Source organism: Psittacula echo (assembly GCF_963264785.1).
Source record: "Psittacula echo genome assembly, chromosome: 4".
Lineage (NCBI taxonomy): Eukaryota > Metazoa > Chordata > Aves > Psittaciformes > Psittacidae > Psittacula > Psittacula echo.
Window position 1 is genome coordinate 106,976,028 of NC_137738.1, and position 21,286 is coordinate 106,997,313.

General features: G+C 41.2%; 1 protein-coding gene across 1 annotated transcript in view; it reads right to left on the reverse strand.

Annotated features, from left to right (window-relative positions):
• Positions 1 to 21,286, reverse strand: part of MSRA (methionine sulfoxide reductase A) — a gene marked incomplete at its 5' end in the record, with an annotated part of 293,726 nt that overhangs the window by 271,668 nt on the left and 772 nt on the right. The gene's annotated exons all lie outside the window — the stretch shown is intronic.

Here is a 21,286-nt window from a genome sequence, read left to right on the forward strand (position 1 = left end):
CATTTGGAACTTCATTCAAGATATTCTAAATGACAAGAATTCACAGGAGAATTACAGGAATAAACTTTCTTTAATCTTCAAGCTATTTGCCAAGGCAAAATGCCAACTTTTTAAAACATATGCATTACTTTAATGAGCAAAATCAATTATCAAGAAAAAAAAAAAACAAAACTTCCCTAAATGTGTCATTTTATATGTCTATGAATACTACTGTTTTCTTGATGACAGATATGATAAAGAGTCCCAGGTTCTCTACTTTAGGGGTGGTGAGGCACTAGAATGGGTTGCCCAGGGAAGGTGTGAACACTCCATCCCTAGCGGTGTTCAAGGCCAGGTTGGACAGTGCCTTGGGTGACATGGTTTAGTGTGAGGTGTCCCTGCCCATAGCAGGGGGCTTTGAACTAGATGATCTCAAGGTCCTTTCCAACACTATTCTAGAATTCTGTGTTTCAGGGATAAGGTGTTATTTGGGACTTACTGATTAAATCTTCCCTAAGGTTTGATTCAGGGATATAGTTCACTTGGCTAAAAAACAAGGAAAAATATTCTTCCTCAATCTAACACAAGAGCATGTTTTGTTTCTCAGGCTCGGAAAGCCCTGGAGTTTTAAAAGTGTTTCTTTAAAATTCACATTTCTCAAAGGTCTTTGGAGAGCAGACTAAAGTCCAATGACAGGGCTAGGTGAGAATGTTTGCCAGTTGTAAACCATTTAATTTGTATCTGTCTTGTCCATCTTTGCATCAGGTGCTTGTCTGTGACACACCAAGTATGGCAATTCAGTTGGCAAATCACAGAATCATGGAATGGTTTGAGTTGGAAGGGACCTTAAAGGTCATCTAGCTCCAAGCCACTAGCACACCTAAGGACTCCTTCCGTTAGACCAGCCTACTCAAAGACCTGTCCAACCTGGCTTTGAACACTGCCAGGGACGGGGCAGCCACAGCTTCTCTGGGCAACCTGTGCCAGGGCCTCACCACCCTCACAGCCAAGAACTTCTTCCTAAGATCTCATCTTGATCTCCACTGTCAGTTCACAGTCATTCCCCCTTGTCCTGTCCCTACATGCCCGTGTAAAAAGCTTCCCTCCAGCTTGTCGGCCCCCTTAAAGTACAGAAGGCTGCTCTATGGTCTCCCTAAAGCCTTCTCCAGGCTGAACAACAATATTTCTTCCTAATGAATTTATCAAGAAATTCTGTTTCACTTGCTCTTCCCACTTATTTCTTTAGCCTATAAAGCAAGTTTTCTAGGCTTCACTCCAGGGCTACACCTCCATGGAACATAATGGGAGCTCACACACCCAGAGTGCCCTGAGATACACTATATAGAATCATAGAATCATAGAATAGTTAGAGTTGGAAAGGACCTTAAGATCATCTAGTTCCAATCCCTCTGCCATAGGCACGGACACCTCACACTAAACCATGTCACCCAAGGCTCTGTCCAACCTGGCCTTGAACACCGCCAGGGATGGAGCATTCACAACTTCCTTGGGCAACCCATTCCAGTGCCTCACCACCTTAACAGTAAAGAACTTCCTCCTTATACCGAATCTAAACTTCCCCTGCTTAAGTTTGAACCCGTTACCCCTTGTCCTGTCACTACAGTCCCTAATGAAGAGTCCCTCCTCAGCATCCTTATAAGCTCCCATTATATCTCCAATATCTCCATTTCAGGTCTGAAACCAGCACTAAATCCCATGCTATACCTATTCAATCAAGAAAAAAAATGCCAGCAGACTTCAAATACTGAAAACGCGGTACTTACTTGGAGAATGGTAATTGTTCTAAGTAAGTACCATGAGCAGAACAAGAAATCAAACAAGTTAAACCAAAACAATAAAGATCTAGCTTAAGCCTTAAGCAAAAACTTTATAAAGATAACAACTGCTGCGTTCTGTGAGAGACTGTGTAATATTAACTACTGGGGACTTTTTTAAAAAAATAGGTTAATTAACTGACCTGCAGACAGGTGGATAAATTAGACATTCTCCCAAGGCTTCCTTTGTCTTGTTTCCAATGACTGTAGATGTCCTATCCATGTTTTCCCCAATAGCCTCCCAACTCCAGAAGAAACATCATTAACTTTAAAATCACATTTTTGCCTCAAAATATTGCACATCATATCATTTCAATTAGCACCTAGCATCATTATGACAGAGCAACTTGGGAAAAAATACACCATGTGTAATTTTTCTATTTCTTTCCCTTGTGCATTTGACAGAAAACTCTAATGTGTCAGTTTGCCTTTACAGAAGACCATCAGGCATCGACATGGGAACAAAAAGATCTCATAGAAATTACTGTCAGGGAATTACCTCTGGAAGGCTATCCTACTTCAGCTGTCACTATTAGAAACTCATCTTTTAATTAGTTTTCCTTCAAAGACTGTATGTACTAACAACACAGTATTTCAGCTATATTAAAATACATATATATAATTCCAACAGAAATAAACAATTTTAACTATTTCTACATTACTCTAACTGAAAGTACGGCAGAAAAAACAAATACATTCCCTAGTAGCCAAATGCCTTCCTGAACAGCCCTGTTAATAATATGAAGAGCCTTATTTTATCTCCCAATAAATATCCCCTGCTCCAAATACAATGGATCTCACTGCAGAAATGACTACATCCTTCCTGTCTTAAATCATCTTTTTCAAATGTGTAGTTTGCTGTAGCCCTCCTAATTCCCTCTCTCTTCTCTTAAATACTCTGTAATTACAGTTCTGCTCCACTTCACTGAAATACTTACACTGCCCTCAGTGACACCTCCCAAGATGCATCTCCCTCCAGTTTGAGCTGCCAAAATGCAACCAATTTCTCCTTCACCACACAAATAAATTTCCAGCCCAGATTAAGTTAGCATCCCACTTAATCCAATAGCCTTCAAATAGGAAGAAAATACAAAATTTTCTCCACACCTTGTATTTCAGAACTTTTTTTCATGTTCTCTGTCTGGTTTTCACCTTCCCACTAGCTTCTTCAATTTGTTTTTCTGCTTGTTTTCATCTGGGTCTCTCACTGTTCTGATGTCAGTCATTTCTTCTTTCCTTCTTGCATTAAGATATCTTGCTCTTCAAGTATTCTCCTATCCATCTCTAGTCCAAATCTGACCATCTTTGCTGTTGACAGGTTTACCATTACAGATCAACATGTAGGTCTGTCATTCAACTCTACAACCCCAAATCTACAAATCTACAAACCCATGCTCACAGAAAAATCTATAAATTTATTCTTTTGGAATATCTAGATATCACTGTGATCTTTCTGGTATGAATTAGGGAAAAAAATGATACTTATCTGTGCATCGGTCATCTCTCAGTTCCAATTCTTTTTCCAACTTTTAAATATTTCACCTTAATGCCCCTACAATTTGTGCATATAAAATTCTCCCTGCAATATCCTCCTGAAGACTTCTTTTTCTGCCTTTTCTTAAAATCCCTTTATTCATATATTTCTCCATCTAACTCAAATACACCTGTGTCTTGCAAAAGTAGTACACATGGATATCTGTCCTAGTACACCTTTCAAATGAGCATGACTTCTAACTTACAAGTGGAAAACTTAGGAATAGAAGAAGCTATTCATTAATTTAAGTTATTATATTTGGAATCTAACACAGAAGTCACCGAGAAGATTGGCTCTCCTTCCATATAACCAAAGCTTATTTTCTTCACTTGCAGGGAAGGCAAATCTACCAGGCAAGTTTCATGAGGAGAATTATCATGAGAGAATGATGAACAAAATGCAAGAACACTTCCAGGCCTACCCTGCCCATTGCAGGGGGTGGAACCAGATGGTAGTTAAGGTCCCTTTCAACCTACATCATTCTATGATCCTACAGTTTTCTCATGAAAAACAGTAAATGCATGTCTGAATACAGATAATATAAGCTACAAACGTTAACAAGAATTTGTACACATTGAAAGACCTTTACCCATTTGAAAACTCATCAAGACACTTTAACCCCAAGTAGTTACTTTTAAAACTTTAATGTCAGGTACACCTCTCATTTCCCTTTTCATCTTCCTTGACAGAATATTTGTTACAGATCAGTGAAAGCCGTGTAACACTTCATCCAGACCACCTGATAGGAGAATATTGCTCAAAAGCAGCATGTGCATGATATTGCCCAAAACATTATATTTTTAAGAATAAAAACATTCTTGAAGTGGCATGTTTGTCATGTCAGGGATAACCCTATTAACCTTTCTGCACTGCACTCCTGTTATCATTTCTGGGCATTCCCATTAGAGATAAGTGAAGCCAATTCCTCCGAGAAGAAGCCAGAGGTGTTTTAGGAGTCTAATTTTGGAGCCAGATGCTTTGTTGATATATTATTAAAGGGTGAAAGTACATTATGTGACAGAAAAAAGGCTACTATTACCTGGACTGTTCTTATGGAGAACCTTACAATGAAAATCAATTGCCTAATGACCCTCCACTTTTCCAATTTTCATTTCTTATTAAATAGTCAAACACTGGTGAAGCTCTAAGAACCCATAAGTGAGTGAATGTAGCTATGACATAGAGACCAATATAAAAGGAGAATGAATACTGAGAGAAAAAAGGGTGGAAGGAGGGGGCGAAATATTGCAGCAACACAGAAGCAGCAACAGCTGAAGTGATGATTCCAGGATTCAACCACAAAAATGGAAAAAACATATGAGAAAACAAGAATAAAGGCCTACAAATGTATGAACATTCCGGACCTGAATGAAAGACTAGATCTGCAAGGACAACATCCAGCTCTGAGGCCCCCAACATAAGAAGGACATAAAGCTATTGAAGTGAGTCAAGAGGAAGCCACGAAGATGCTCCAGTTTGGAGAAGTTCAGTTTGGAAGTTGTTCAGTTTGGAGAAGAGAAGGCTCCTTAGAGACCTTAGAGCAGCTTCCAATGCCTACAGGTGCCAACAATAAAGCTGGAAAGGGGCTTTTGAAAAGGGCCTGTAGGGACAGGACAAGGGGGAATGGCTTTAACCTGACAGAGGGGAGATTGAGATGAGATCTTAGGCAGAAGTTCTTCCCTGTGAGGGTGGTGAGGCCCTGGCACAGGTTGCCCAGAGAAGCTGGGGCTGCCCCATCCCTGGCAGTGTTCAAGGCCAGGGTAGATGGGGCTTTGAGCAACCTGGTCTGGTCTAAGGTGTCCCTGTCCGTGTGACCTCCCACGTGCACCTCAGGTCTCCCAGACTTCCAGGGCTATTGGTCAGTAGACCAATGAGATGTCCCTATCAGGGACTGCCTACAACAGCTGGTTTTGCATATCTGTACATGTACTCAATTAACTCTGTTCCAGGACAGACTGTCTTTTCCTTGGCGGCTGACCACTCACCACCATCATTTATCATTTTGACAACATAATGTATGCATGACTGTGGCCTTTTCTGTGAGATGCTGCAGTAGTCAGGTGATGCTGTTGAAAAGGACTAGTTCCAAGAACGGATTTTTCCAGCTGAATCCAACTGAAAATCAAAGCAGCTAATCTGCATGCCTGGACTATGCCGCAGTGCGGTGGGTTTAGGGCTGGCACACTATCACGCCATTGAGTGGAGTTCTCCAGCTTTGCAAGGCAAAAAAAATTGCAAGTCCAAACTCTATGGGAAGCTGTCAACAACTTCTTAAATATTCCACTGTGGAAATATACTTCAACTACTCATCATCTGCTGTATTACGCCCCAATTTGAAATTGCAAAATACATGGGTCAATCTTCACTAAATGTATTCTTCTTCAGTTTTTTGAGGACCAGCTGGTTTTCTGAGTATATCAAATGAGATTTGCATTGATGGATTAAAATGCTTTCCCATTTTCTACACCCAGTACCACCCGGAACACTTTAGATACATACATTATATATAAGTGCCACATGGAAGTTTCAACATCATTTGTACCCTTAACTGCTTATAATTTCCTTCTAGATCTCAGGAGAAAAACAGATACTTACAAACCCCAAAATGTTAGGAACCTAGCTTCACAGGCATTTCTGACTGTCATTTAGAAAAGCAATTACAACATGCAACATGAAAAATATATGCATAGCACTTTAGGTAGAAATAGTTAGTCATAATGGAATCTGCTTCCAGTTAAGTTGGATAGAGTGAAAATAGACTTGAAGTAGACAGAAACTCTCGATATCTTCACTGATTATGAAAAAGAAGGTTCTGAAAAAGTCAAATAACTAGCAAGAGTATTGATGCAAAATATGGTCAGGCTACCCTCTCATAATTGTCGGCTCATGTGTGAGGAAACATATTCTTTATTTTGCACTAAACAAGGGCTTTATTGTAAAATTCAGGTACAAGGCACTTTATTTTGTGTTCAATATTCTCTTAACCAGTTAAGTTTTAACAAATTAAATATTTTAAATGGTTCTACAGAGATTAATACCTCAGAAAACCTCATCTGCATCCAGTCATCAGCCCAGAGAGTGCAATTTTTTATTCATTTTCCACATTCATTATACTTAACAATATTTTTACAACAGTACTACCCAGGAATGTCTGCACACAGATATACACACATCAAGGATACATATTTTAGGATCTTCTTTTCTGTCTCCTTCAAAAAGCTTGCTTTTAATTGTTCTAAATTAAATCAAACACTGAGTAAGTCTTAACTGGTGTGTGAAATGCTCAACACAAGGATGACTTCTTAATGATGACTTACGGGGAAATTTAGTCATTTAAATGCAAGAAGGCAAGCCTGAAAGTCTGCACTTCCGCATCACCAAAGACTGGAGAGACACCTAAGGCCTGCTGGTCCCACAGGTCCCATCCTCTGCACCTGTGTCAACAGCCCAAGCACAGCCACACCAGACTCATACACTCTGAAAAAGGATGGCTGCATCAAATTGTTGATTGGGAAGAGTTCCTGATCCATGCTAGCTCCTGAATCATGTCTAGGAATTTCAGAGAAACGTATTGGTTGACCAGAGCAAAGGCAGATCCAGGATCTGTCTTAACAGTTTAACAGGGATGATCTGAGTTATAGAGCTGTATCTGCAGAACTGGGGCCCTGATACAGTTCAATGTACTGGCACAGAAACAGCCTGCAATGCCCATTTGCGTTTCCAGCATTAGAGTCTGAATCCAGCTTGTCCTGAGTGGGATGGTACCCTGCTCCAGTAAAAGAGAACATTTCAGGTAGTTTAAAAAGCAATTTGATGGCTAAGAATGACACAAGGGACCAAATTAAATCACATGGCAAGAAATTTCAGCAACTTGGTGAGAAAAACACATTAATCCACTCAACTGTAAAATACAAAGTATAAGGTCCTACCACGAATCCCTTCACTGCTTAATGCAGTGTTTTAAACAGGAATCTTGTCTAGCTGCCAACAACATCAGAAGACACTTTTTGGAAGCATAATGCTCCACTTCTGAAGAAGTGAACATGGCAAACAGATAGTCTGTTGGACCTACTGCTTAATTTCAAAAGTTGCGCCTGTGCTCCAGAGCAATTATACCAAAATCACTAAACTTACGATTGATGGGAGAAATGGTAAAAAACAGGAGGAGGGTCAAAATAAACCAAAATCACTCAAAAAAAAAATATCATTGGCTAAGTTCTGAAATCAGTATCTTGAGAATCAACTGTAAACATTCTCTAGATCATCTGATATTTTTCTTCTTCATATAAAGCCATGGTAGCACATTCTGCTTAAGAATGACCCTCTACATTTGGTTTGCCTGCTAATTTCTTCTCTTTCTTATTCTCTTTCTGAATAGTAATTTGAAAATTGTCACTCAAGATGCTACTAAAATTAGGCATTATGACTTTGTGAGCAGTTTATTTTATTAGAAGCTGTCTGAGTGCAACCTCTTTAAGATGAGATTTAATTTCTGTTCCCCATCACACATCAACCTCAGTGAGTGCAAAAGTAGATTCACACATCCCTATTTAGAGAAGAAGAAGAATCCTTAAGGAAGAACATAAACAAAAGAAAGCCAACAATATAAATAGCCCCCATGGACCCTATGTATTCTAATGCTATCTGCGGTGCAGTTACTTTCCTTTTGATAATCTTAGAAAAAATTTTATTGCAGTTTACTAAAGCATGTCAGGAAATCATCCACTGATTCCATGACGTAGTGTTTTGTCCTCTTTTTTAAATGTAAGCTCAACATTAGAAAGTAGCAGATGATTACAGACCACTAAAACCCAGGAAGACCCAGTAGACCAGCCGTCAATCCACTGATTTCATACACCAGTGATCTCCCAAAGTCCTGGAGTATCCTATGATCCTAGGATCTGAGCCTGTAAATAGTAAAAAATGTCAGGAACATGAAAGGAATGTCAGAAACAGGAAGACCTCCATAAAACCATGAACATCATCCAGAATATGCCTCAGTGAGAGCAGACAGGCCAACACCACCATTAACAACCTATACATGCTTTCCTTTTGAGAACAAGGGTGCAATACCGAAACATTTCTCCTACCCAACAGTCAGAGCTGGCCACAGTTTGTGGAAAATATCTGGCATCCCACAACAGTAGTGGAGTGTTCTCTTGTAGTTTCTCGCTACTCGTGTGGTGAGGGACGGAAGCACTAGTTCCCTCCGAACTAGGGCTGAGACATAGAGCATTCACGGAATGCGGGTCATCAACAGATTTATTGCGCAGTTACAATTCCTTATATCTGCTGCCTAAGCACCTCCCCAGGGTCAGCTGGTTCCTGTCCCTCCTGACAACCTCCCGTCCATGTACCAATCCCTACATTCTCTGATTCCATAGCTGTAGTCCAGGACGTGGCATGTTTTCACTGCAAATCTTCAGGCTTTCTACGAGTACATCCATTGTCTAATTAGAACAAGCATCCCTTGCACTACACATCTGCTTTCTCACTGGGCTCCTACCAGAAGTTACCAGCCAGTGTCTCAGGCACCAAACCTCTACCCACAAACACAGCATCCACAAATGCATCCTCAAGATGAGAGCTTTCCGTCTTATATTGAGGGACACCATAAAAATTAATTCCTGCTAGAGTTCTGCTTATCAGTCATTCCTTAATTTTGCACAGTCCTCAAAACACATTTGAAAGCTCCTGGAAAGTCAAATTCTTTAAAAACCAAGCCCAAACTACAGCAAAAATACATATTACTCAACAGAAAATAAGATCCTGTCTTCAAAACTAAGACCAAAATAATCTCTTCACTCAGGTGGATGAAATACTATTAACTTCAATTCTGCATATGTGTAATGGGAATTAACTACGAGCAATATAAAAGAAACTGCAATAAACATCGCAGGTTTTTATCTTATTTGAACTAAGGACTTATTTCATAGAATCATAGAATAGTCAGGGTTGGAAAGGACCTTAAGATCATCTAGTTCCAACCCGCTACCATGGGCAGGGACACCTCGCACTAAACCATGCCACCCAAGGCTCCTGGGCTGAACACTGCCAGGGATGGAGCATTCACAACCTCCCTGGGCAACCCATTCCACTGCCTCACCACCCTCTCAGTAAAGAACTTCCTCCTTATATCCAATCTAAACTTCCCCTGTTTAAGTTTGAACTCGTTACCCCTTGTCCTGTCACTACAGTCCTTGATGAAGAGTCCATCCCCAGCATCCTTGTAGGCCCCCTTCAGATACTGGAAGGCTGCTATGAGGTCTCCACGCAGCCTTCTCTTCTCCAGGCTCAACAGCCCCAACTTTCTCAGCCTATCTTCATATGGGAGGTGCTCCAGTCCCCTGATCATCCTTGTGGCTTCCTCTGGACTTGTTCCAACAGTTCCATGTCCTTTTCATGTTGAGGACACCAGAACTGCACACAATACTCCAAGTGAGGAATCACAAGAGCAGAGTAGAGGGGTAGGATCACCTCCTTCGACCTGCTGGTCATGCTCCTTTTGATGCAGCTCTGGATACTGTTGGCTTTCTGGGCTGTGAGCGCACACTGAAGCCAGCTCATGTTCATTTTCTCATCAACCAACACCCTCAAGTCCTTCTCTGCAGCGCTGCTCTGAATCTCTTTCTCTGCCCAACCTGTAGCTGTACCTGGGATTGGCCCGACCCAGGTGTAGGACCTTGCACTTGGCATGGTTAAACTTCATAAGGTTGGCATCAGCCCACCTCACAAGCCTGTCGAGGTCCCTCTGGATGGCATCCCTTCCCTCGAGTGTATCAACTGAACCACACAGCTTGGTGTCATCAGCAAACTTGCTGAGGGCGCACTCAATCCCACTGTCCATGTCACCAACAAAGACGCTGAAAAAGACTGGTCCCAACACCGGTCCCTGAGGGATACCACTCGTTACCAGTCTCCAGCTGGACATTGAGCCATTGACCACAACTCTTTGCGTGCAGCCATCCAGCCAGTTCTTTATCCACCGAGTGGTCCATCTATTAAATTAATGTCTCTCCAGTTTAGAGACAAATTTATGTGTATTATTTTAATTGCACTAGAAACTGAAATGCAATCTTTGCACGTGTCGTAAAAATTTGAGAGTAACAAAATAAGAGCAATATGTAAATGCATCCATTCCACTTAAGTTCTACACATAATAAATAAAATAATAGCATGTGAAGATAAAGTGATGCCTATCACACCACAAATTATAAGCCAAATAATTCAATGGTCACCAAGTAAAAGTAAGTTTAATAAAAAATACATGGAACTGAAGTGAAGGCAATGTCTCTGCTGTAATTTGAAGGTATATATTTGACAGGAAGACATTTATTAAGCCACAGAAGCTTTTAAGCCAAAAAAAGTAGAAAGTAAATACTACACATCAAGGAAACACAAAAGGTGTTAAATCTGCCTTATGGTAACCTCATGTAAGGTCTATCCTGCACTCATCTTCATTCAAATAAACTGAAGTATGAGGAGTTTCAATACTGTACTTCCTGAGGACTCTGAATGACCTAAACATGCTGCTGAATCCTGGTTTTGCTGTTTTAGGCAACTGCCTGATCACTTCAATGGTGACCAAAAGAAGACTAAGACAGGCGTGTTGATGATTTAACCAACATAAACAGTTATATAATTGAAATACAAATCAATAGGTCACTGGACAGCCAGTGGAAGAAAGAGACATCTGGGGTGCACTATTCACCTAGTTTGTATGTCTTTTGACATTCACCATGTGATGAACTAAACATGCAAGTGCCTGGTTTACCTATAAAAGTGTAACTGTATATTGCCATAGTCATACTTGTAGCAGCAATTCAAAAACACATTCAGTGCCTTCCAGTGCTCTGTCCCAGCTTTGCACCTGGGAAAATATAAAGTCAGAACAAGGTTTTTTTCCCCCATACTCTCCTGTCTGGTGTGAAAAGAGAAGGAGCAATAGGCAACACAATCCCATGTCTCTACCTGTGAGATACATTCACCAAATGAGCGTTAGAAAGGCAGATGCGCGATCCAGGGCACAACCTGATGTACTACCCAGTATTCCAGCAATGTCTACTTGTATATAAATGGCTGCAACAGCCCATCATTTAAAATCAACTTAGTCTTCCCCATACATAGAATTACAGGATCACAGAATCATAGAATAGTTAGGGTTGGAAAGGACCTTAAAATCATCCAGTTCCAACCCCCTGCCATGGGCAGGGACACCTCACGCTGAACTATGTCACCCAAGGCTCTGTCCAACCTGGCCTTGAACACCACCAGGGATGGAGCATTCACAACTTCCTTGGGCAACCCATTCCAGTGCCTCACCACCCTCACAGTAAACAACTTCCTCCTTATATCTAATCCAAACTTCCCCTGCTTAAGTTTGAACCCATTACCTCTTGTCCTATCACTACAGTCTCTAATACAGGGTCACACGCTTTGTGCTTGTGTGGTTACGATGAAGTCAGCCAAATGCCACATTGAAAAATATTTGTTCATTCAAGTTACACAGACACAACTGAAGACATAGCTGACACCACAAATTTTAGCATCCAAGCACGAAAGGCTTTCAAGTTGTAGCATGGACACCAAGTAAAGGGAGTGAGATGTTTCTCTCAACCTTCTTATTTTCTGAGTCAAAATCACATTACTTAAATGTGTAGGATAAATGGACACAATTAGCCAAAGAAGTGAAATGTATCCCAGGACTCAAGCAAAATAATATAAAATATTCCCTAGTGAAAAAATAACCTGTGTAAATATAACCCTTGTGTTTAATTCTCTTGACAGGTTTATTTAACAACACAAATTTGGCAAATTCAGACATTGTATCTCTTTTCATAATAGCAGCAACAAGAAGATACTGAATCCAGCGTGCCACACTGCTACCTTCTACTAGAAATAATTATCCTCTTTTACTACACAACTTTGAACAATTCCTTAGAGCAGCATCCACACATGATCTTCTGAATATAGAACCTCTGGATTCATTTTTCATTTCAGAAAGGGAAATTACAGTATCAGCAAGAGGAGTCTCCTTCAAGCCTTATTTGCATTCAAGAGGCTGCCAGTTGGGTAAAGTTTCTCCCCGTTTCAGTAGTTCTGTTTCCCAGCAACCCGCACTGTTGCCAGGAGAAATCCCAGGGAGAGTATCCTCTGCACCCTCCCCGCCTTGGTCCTGGGGGTACCGCTTTGTGCAGCGCTGCTTCATGCCAGCACACACATTCAGCTGTGAGCGGCATGCTAAGTAGCCTGCCAGGAACTCCAGGGACTCCAACAAGAGATTTTCTGGGGTTTTTTGGAGAGGGCTTGGTGATGAATGACGAAGTCCTTTCTACTGCAGTGTAGTTAGAGGTGATAAGGAAGTGCAAAGGCTTTATATTGGGGTGGTGTTACCTTGGAAGCACCCTTTGACAGCTGGATGCACAGCTCTGTTAACATATTTCCCCTATGCTTTTAATCTATCAGGCATTGTGTGTGCATGCTAACTTCCTTTTTGTTGTTGTTTTCCAGCTGCCAAGAGCTAAAAACCACATGCAAATGACAAAAAAATCCACTTAGATTGACTTAACCTTTGCTTCTCCTTGCAAGATCTTCCGAAATGTAAATGTAATGTGTGGTTAAAAAATAATTCCTGTTTTTCCACTTACAGTACAATATTTACAGTTGTACACTTGGCTTGAAAACGAGCTGCTTAGTGTTTAGATATAAATACCTGACAAGGTGCAAAAAAAGAAAAAAGGAGAAAGACAAAAAGCCATGGTATTACAGACCGGATTAGCAAGCAAATTAATCTCACACCTACCTGTAAAGATGTTGTAACCACAAATTTCAGAAGTTGTCTTTCAGATAATAAAAAGTTACTTGGGGGTGAGGTGCTTCCACAAAGAAACATACTCTGCTTTATACTCTTTCTGATTTGATTCTCAGCATATGATTCTAAAAAATCTGGAGACGGACTTTTTACAAGGGCAAACAGTGAAAGGACAATGGGGAATGACTTTAAACTGACAGGCAAGATTCAGGTTAGCTATGAGGAAGAAGTTCTTCCCTGTGAGGGTGGTGAGGCCCTGGCACAGGTTGCCCAGAGAAGTTGTGGCTGCCCCATCTCCGGCAGTGCTCAAAGCCAGGTTGGAAGGGGCTTGGAGCGACCTGGTCTAGTGGAAGGTGTCCCTGTCCATGGCAGGGGATTGGAACTGGATGAGCTTTAGGGTCACTTCCAACCCAAACCAGTCTGTGATTCTATGATTTTTATTTTGCAATTCTATTCTATTGCAAAGTTTTGTGCCTTGCACTATTCGGCAAACTGTCAAAATATCAGGGAAAATCTCTTTAAAACTTCTCAACCTAACACTGCATATATATTTAGGCAAAAAATAAGCACAAGATACCAGATTTTTTCCCTAATGCTGCACAGTACAAGGAGGTTACGAACCCATGGAGATTCTCATGCCATACTGATTCACAGCACTCATGGGATTGGGCTGTCCCATGCCGCAATTCTCCATTTTACCATTCACCCTTGGTAAGAAAGTACTGGTGGTTTCAGTCAATGATCACAGCTTGGTGATATCCGCTACGCTTTGTTGTATCATTACAAGTCAGCATAATTTAAACTTTGATGACAATACAGATTCACTAACTGTTGATTTATTTGAATTACTGGATGATCACATGCCCACAGGGATCAAATTCCACTGGGAAGCCTTTGCACCAGACAACAGACACATAGTTAAAGTCTAGGTCTAAAGTCCTTCCCATGTGCCCGTGGCAGCAATATGCAGCCTAGCCATCTTCTCAAAGCTGCAGGGGATGAGACAAATGAAAGTATCAGACCACAGGCCACAGGCCACTAGTGCAATCCCAGTAATTTCTGTTCAGTGTTTTAGGGATGGTAAAAAAGATTAGCATGAAGAGCTAAATTTCACTAAAACAAGTAAAGAAGTGAAAGAATTTAAAGGTTATTTCTGCTTCCGAATGTTCACTGCGTTTGGAAACTATTAAGAGTAAAAGATGTCCAACTAAATGCAACATTAGAAATCAAATAAACATGTCCTAACAGGGTATATAATACCTAAAATAATTTCATTTAGAAATGTCTTGTGAAATTATCTCCATGTAAGAATTAAAGTTATACATTTCTTCATGCAGTCATTCAGGGTGGAATCCAATCTGTCTATACCCTGTGAAAAGTAAGTACTACCTCAGCAGGCAGGGGACAGAATAGGAAAAGTAAAGCAGATCCCATAAAATAGCTGTTTATGTTCTGCATAAATTTAATGTCAAGAAGGGTGTTTCTGAAGGAAAAGCAAGTGACCCCTGTTGTAAAACTTCAGTACGTCCTCTAGAAACTCTAGAAAAAAAAATGACATACCTCTCCTCAGCCTGGGGAAAACTGAAACACATTTCACAAGTATATTCTAACCACTTGGAGTATCCTGTGAGACAGAAAGCATGTCTCCTTCTGCAATGGGTCAGACTGTTATGTAAGAAAAAATGCAAAAGTAGCGCGGTCAAAATGAGAGCAGAATTGGGGGTCTGGCTCCAGCCTCCTGCAGTCACTTAAAGAAATACCATCATCCCAGGTAAGTTTTGGCTGATTATTTTAACATATTTGTGTAGGATGGCATTTCAGTCTCCCAAAAGAGAAAGATTGTCAAGATCCTGAGGGTATTCTGTAACTGCTGCAGTACCCTAGAAAATATGGACACTGCTGCTACCACCACAGCTACAGCTAAGAGGATGTGCAGAGTCGTGGCAGAGCTGAAGTTGGAAGGGACCTCTGGAGATCAGCCAGTCCAACTCCTCAGCTCAGAGCCAGGTCAGCTAGAGCAGGTTGCTCAGGACTGTGTCCTGTCAGGTCATGACTGCCTGCAAGGATGGAGAAATAACAACTTGTCTGCTGTACTATTCAACCTCAGAGACGAAAAACCTCAGAGAAGAAAAGCTTTCTTGTTACGTTGAAATGGAATTTCCTACATCCCAGTTGTGCCTATTGCTTCTTGTCCATCCAGGGGGCACCAGTGAGAAGAGTATGTGTCCATCTCCCTTACTCCCTCCCATCAGGTAATACACATTGGTAAGAGCCCCTGATCACCATATCCCAGCTTAAATGAATTTAGGCAGAGACATCCTTTCACTCAGAGATCACCTATTTGTTTTAACAATACCAAGGCAAATAAATACCAAGGTTGATGGATTTCTGTGAAGTCACTGGAAATAGTTGGTTTGTGCTACAAAGGGTTCTGTTTATAGAAGTCAGTTAAATGGACATACAAATATACTGTGAGCTGGAAACAACATATTAGTAACTTCCACTTACTCTTTTCATAATCGAGTTGGATTTATCTGATCTTCAACAAATTTCAAAACCTGGGAATTTGAATTTTTCTTTGTTTGCAGTAGTGCTGCTGCATTCATTTAAAAAAAATTATTTCAGATGATTTCTTTATAATGGTGCAATACAATGCCACGCTCTAAAGTAAAATCACATTATTTATTGCTTCTACCTTTCTAGTATAACTCTAGTTTTCAGAATTAATTTTAGTTACCTTACTGCTGAAACATGGCTGCTTTTTATGAGTATGTGAGGATGTATTGCTTACAGTATTTAATAGTCAAGGACCCCTAATAATACAAAAGGAATGTTTTGTCCCAGAGAGTAATGTGAGGAAATCTCAGCTCAGCTCTGTTCCTAGCAGAGGTACTTAGGTTGTAACATACACATCTGTAGTGGGTTGACTTTTTTAAGGCAGTAAAGGTACAGCTCAGGGGTAGACAGTCTCGCAATTATTTAAACCTATTAAGCCTCTTAGCTGTATATTTATAGATTAATAGGGCAATAATTACAAATGTGGAGGAGGTCATGGTGAACTTTAGCCTGACCTTCTGTATATAAAAGAGCCCAGTATTTCCATGAATTAATTCTTCCTTGAATCAGATCATGCTCTTTAAAGAAAACATTGATTAAAAACGTCACTTGACAGAGGATGCTCAGCAAAATTTCATAAATTGTTCCAATGTTTCATAACTCTCACCATTAAAAAGGGGCATATTTTGAATCATTTTGCTATGTTTCAACTTCCAACCATTGCAGCTTGGTAAAGTTTTCTTCATGAAGACAAAAAGCATGGTACTATGTCTTTTCTAGGTTTCATGAAACATTTAGATCATAATTAAATTGCCAGTTTGCCTGTTTTCTGAAAAACAAGTTTTCAACCAGATGTAAACCAAGCAAAGTGAATTTTTATTGTCAGCAGAAGTCACGTTTTCTAAACACTTACTAATTTCTGTTTCTTTTCCTTAAATTGTCAGGAATTACTTAAGGTCTTCCTTAAGTTTTGGGTATCAAAAATAGATGCTGGATTTTACAAGTGATAGTGTCAACTGCAGTCTTGTTCCCTCACGATATCTTCCTATTTGTGTATCAAGGGATAACGAACTTCTGGGGTTAAAGTGTTGCACCAAGAGCTCTACGTTTAAGTGCACACCTAAGAACGTTCCAAATCATTGGCATAGTGTCTGACTGCAACCAGATCTTTCATCAACAATAACCTTACAATAAAACAAAAAAAGAGTTATGCAGTCAAGGCCAAGTCTCACATAATCCCATGGTCAGCATATTACAAAGGAACAGAAATGCACTTTAGCTCTTCACAGTACTAGATTAAAATGCAACTTTCAAGTTGAAACTGTCGCTGAGCTGTTTTTCTCTCTGCTGTTGTTTCCTCTCCTCTGGACTCCAGCAAAGGAGAGAGCAGTCTGATCTGGTATCTGTACACATAAGGTTTGTGAATGGCAATCAAGAACCCTCAACATGAGAGGTTCCCCAACAAACAATGTAGCCCACTGAGAGGCAGAACACAGCCATGGCCGTCTCGCACCCAGAAAGCATCAGGAACTTGGAGCATAACGACCGGGATGCTACGTGGGTGCAACACAATTAACACAATGTGCAGGAGACTCCAAAACAGCCCAGAAGTGTCACTCATATGAAAATCCTCAGCTGCTGAAAACACCTTCCAGGATGCAATGCCCTGACCCAGACATGACTAACACCTGCAGTACTTCAGCATCCTCCCTCCAGAGTGAATTCTTAAGAGCGGTCTCAGGCTGTGGAGAGAGTCTGGCACTCCTCTGCAGGGACCGCAGCAGTGGCAGCAGCCTCACCTTTGACAGCTGTGCTCTAGCAGATCCAGTTGCTGCAGCACAAGGGAAGGAGCTGCAGGAAGAAGTCAGTCCATTATATCACATCAGAGAACAGCAGCAGGAGATCAACAGGATCTTCAAAGAGACTGCACAGGCAAGAAGCTAAATGCTCCGCAGCTCTTCACCTAGAAAACAGAGGCCCTCAACACCACAGAAGATGAACAGGATGGACATCTCAAGGTCACTGGATTAGGATCAGTGCTAGTAACCACTTAAAAGAGAGGTCTGGCAAATGTTTTCTTCAAGTGTCTGCACACTGAGGCAGAGTTTGGTTCACAAAGAAGACTCAAGTGTCCAAGAGTGGCCATAAACCTACGAGGTGACAAGAATCAGAGACCTGGCACAACACACACAACCTAAGCAGTGCCATCAATGGGAACAGGGTATTTAGGAAAGATTTACACAGAATAATAGAATGGGGAGCTGCACTCTACTGAAACAAACTTCCCGAAGGCACAGAGCTCCAAGTGTGAAACTGAAGTCACTTTTGCTGAGAGTCTCTGAGTCAAGATCAGAGGGAAAACACTGGAGATGATGTGGAGGAGATAAGTGGATGAGGCTTTCCACAACCAGCTGGCAGAAGTCTCTGGACTGCAGGCTCTGGGCCCTGGGAGATGTCAGTTCCCAGAAATCTGCTGGGAGGGTAACACCAAATTGTGTAAGCAAGTCAGGAAGCTGCACTAGTGACAATTTCATACTTAAAGTACCAGAGGTTGGTTGCTGACTGGCTGTTCAGAAGCAGGGAAGAACCTGTGACATTGCAGCAGCAGATGACAGCTGTAGTGACCAAAAGATGATGGAGTTCAGGACCCAAAGGAAGGCTGCAAAGGTAAAGAGCAGATTAAGCATTCTGGACTTCCACAGCTCAGGCTCTGGCTTATTTAGGGAACTGCTATGTAGAAGTCCCTTAGAGGCTGTCAAAGGGAGAAAGAGCTCTTCAGGGTAGTTTGAACTTTCCCAAAAACTTTCTAAGAGCCCAAAGTAACAAATAATCAAACAGAAAGACTGGGAACTTCGTTAAAAAACACAGAGCTACTTAACAGACTAAAACACAACGAGACAGCATACAAGAAGGAGAAACAATAAGAAAGGACAAAGGAGGTATAAAAGCATTGCCTAGGCATTTAGGCACAAAAAGACCAAAGTTGGAGTTAAAAACTAGCTAGGAACATAAATGGCAGCAAGAAATGATTCCACAAAAAATTACAAAAGTAAAAGAAAGCTCAGAGGAAATCTAGGCATATTAATGAATACAGAACACAGCCTAGAAGTAGTACAGAAAAGACCAAAGTACTCAAAACCTCTTTTGCCTAAGTCTTCACAAACACTACTCCAAAACTTCTCCATGCACTGCTATAGTCAGAAAGAAAAATAGCAATGTGAGCAAAAAAGGGTTACAGACACTTAAAGAAGCTAAAGGTGTTCAAACCCAAGGAGCCATATGGAGTTTTTCCAGAGTGGCAAGGCAAGCTTCCTGGCAAGCCCATCACAACACTGTGACAGATCCAGATATAGTGATATCCAGAAAAATCAATTATTGGGGGAGATCTCTGATGACAAGATATGGGTGATAGTAACAGACATTTTTAACGAAGGCAAAAGGAGGATTGAGGAGCTACAGGATGCTCAGCCTCAGCTCAGTCATATCCTCTTAGAAATTATTTCCAAACACATGGAGAACAAGAAAGTAATCGGGAATAGTCAACACATTTATCAAAGGCAAATCAAGTTCGAACACCCAGGTGCCTTTTACAATGAAATAATTGGCTAGGCAGATGAGGGCAAAGCAGTGGATGTAATATGTTGATTTTAGCAGGGTTTCTGACACCATCTCTTACAGGATTTGCATTTGGAAGCTGAGCAAGTACTGGCTGGAAGAACAGACTGCTAGGCACTAGGCACGTCAAAAATTGGCAGAACCACCAGCCTCAAAAGGCAGTGATCAATATCTTGTTGTCTAGTGTGCAGCAGGTTACCCCAGGGGCTGATGCTGGGGCCAGTACCATTCAATATCTTCAACAATAACATGAATGATGTGACAGAAAACATGCTCAGCAAATTTGAGGGCAACACTAAACAGAGCGTGAGAGCAGGCATGCCAAACAGCACAGCTCCAGTCCAATGAGACCTTGAAAAATTTCAGGCCTACACAAACAGAAACCTCATGAAGATCAGAAAGGGGAAGTGCAACTTCTGCACCAGTGCAAGATAATCTCAGACCTGCTAGAAAGACTCTGGGAATATCCTGAATGCCAGGTTAAATATGAGCTAGCAATGTGCTCTCGCTGCAAATAAAGCAAATTGTGTACTGGGCTGCATCGCAAGGAGCACGGGCAGCAAAGTGAGGAAAAAACCCTTTACACTATTCTGGCAAGAATTTACCTGGAATACCACGTCCACTCTTAGGCCCTCAGTTCACAAGATACTAATAAAACACCAAAAACCTAAAGGCCAGTGGTTAAACTGGTCAGCAGGCTGCAGCACACAAACCCACAGAGCTTGCAGAAGCTGAGCATTTCAGCTGGTGAAGGGTAAAATCAATGGGCAATCTTAACAGCAGCTTAACCAGGAGTGAGAGTGACAAGTCAGGCAAACCCTTCTCAACAGCATAAGACAGTATCAGAAAGGGCAGCAATCACTGACTGTGCTGGAAAAGGTTCATGCTGGACACAAGGAAAAACTCTATGACAAGAAGGCAGTGCATCATTGGCACAGAGGTTGAACTGGAGCGCCCTTCCAACCAACACTCCTCTGATTCTGCGATCTAAGAGCAATTTAAACAAAAGAACTGGTACTGAGTAAATGTTACACAATGTTAAAATTTAAATGGCCATTCTCTTCTGAAAGTAGTTTATATCTTAACTTTTGCAGTTCACTGGAGGTCCACACTGTTATATTACATACATAACACCACATTTAGTCATAACATAAAAATGGCTGAAAAACTCATACTTGGTCTTATGAGGATGCCTTTTGTACAACAGCAGAAAAGCATTTTATGGGGTTGCTGAGCATCATGTATCTTCCGCCCAGGCTTTTACAAGCAATGTGAAGGTACCACTTTAACGTAGGCAATGTAGGTAGACTTCATTGTCCTAATGTCAACTCCATCTCTGCACCCCTCCTTTGAGTCCACTTTCTCCACATCAGACATAGTATTCTTCCTGCTACCTTTCATTTCAACACTATGTTCTTGCTACCTTCAGCATTTTACCAGGTATCTATACAGTGAAGATTTTACTGTTTTCAAAACACTTCTTTCAATGGGCATATGCCATCATAGGGGAAGGTGACTCTCCTCCTCTAGACCCCCCCCCCCCCGCAGTCCTGCATCCAACTCTGGGGCTCCATAAGAAGGATGTGGAGCTCTTAAAGTGAGTACAGAGGAGGCCATGAAAATGATCCAAGGGCTGGAACACCCCTGCTATGGAGAGACACTGAGAGAGCTGGGTTTGTTCAGCCTGGAGAACTATTCTATGATTCTATGCTCATCCACTTATTCTCTCACCAATACTTATGTCCTTTCTGTGTTTAAAAATTTTTTTTCCCCAAGTTCACAGACTTTGTTAGAGACCTGCAGCAAAGACACAGATAAACACTTCGCACAATGGGAGAATGCTCTCATGACTCAGAGCACCCAGATGCCACTGTACTTTCTATTGAATAGTGCTTAATCTTGCAATGCTTTCAGTTCCCCAGAGCCCTGACAGGTGAAATTGCTTGCTTAATCCTC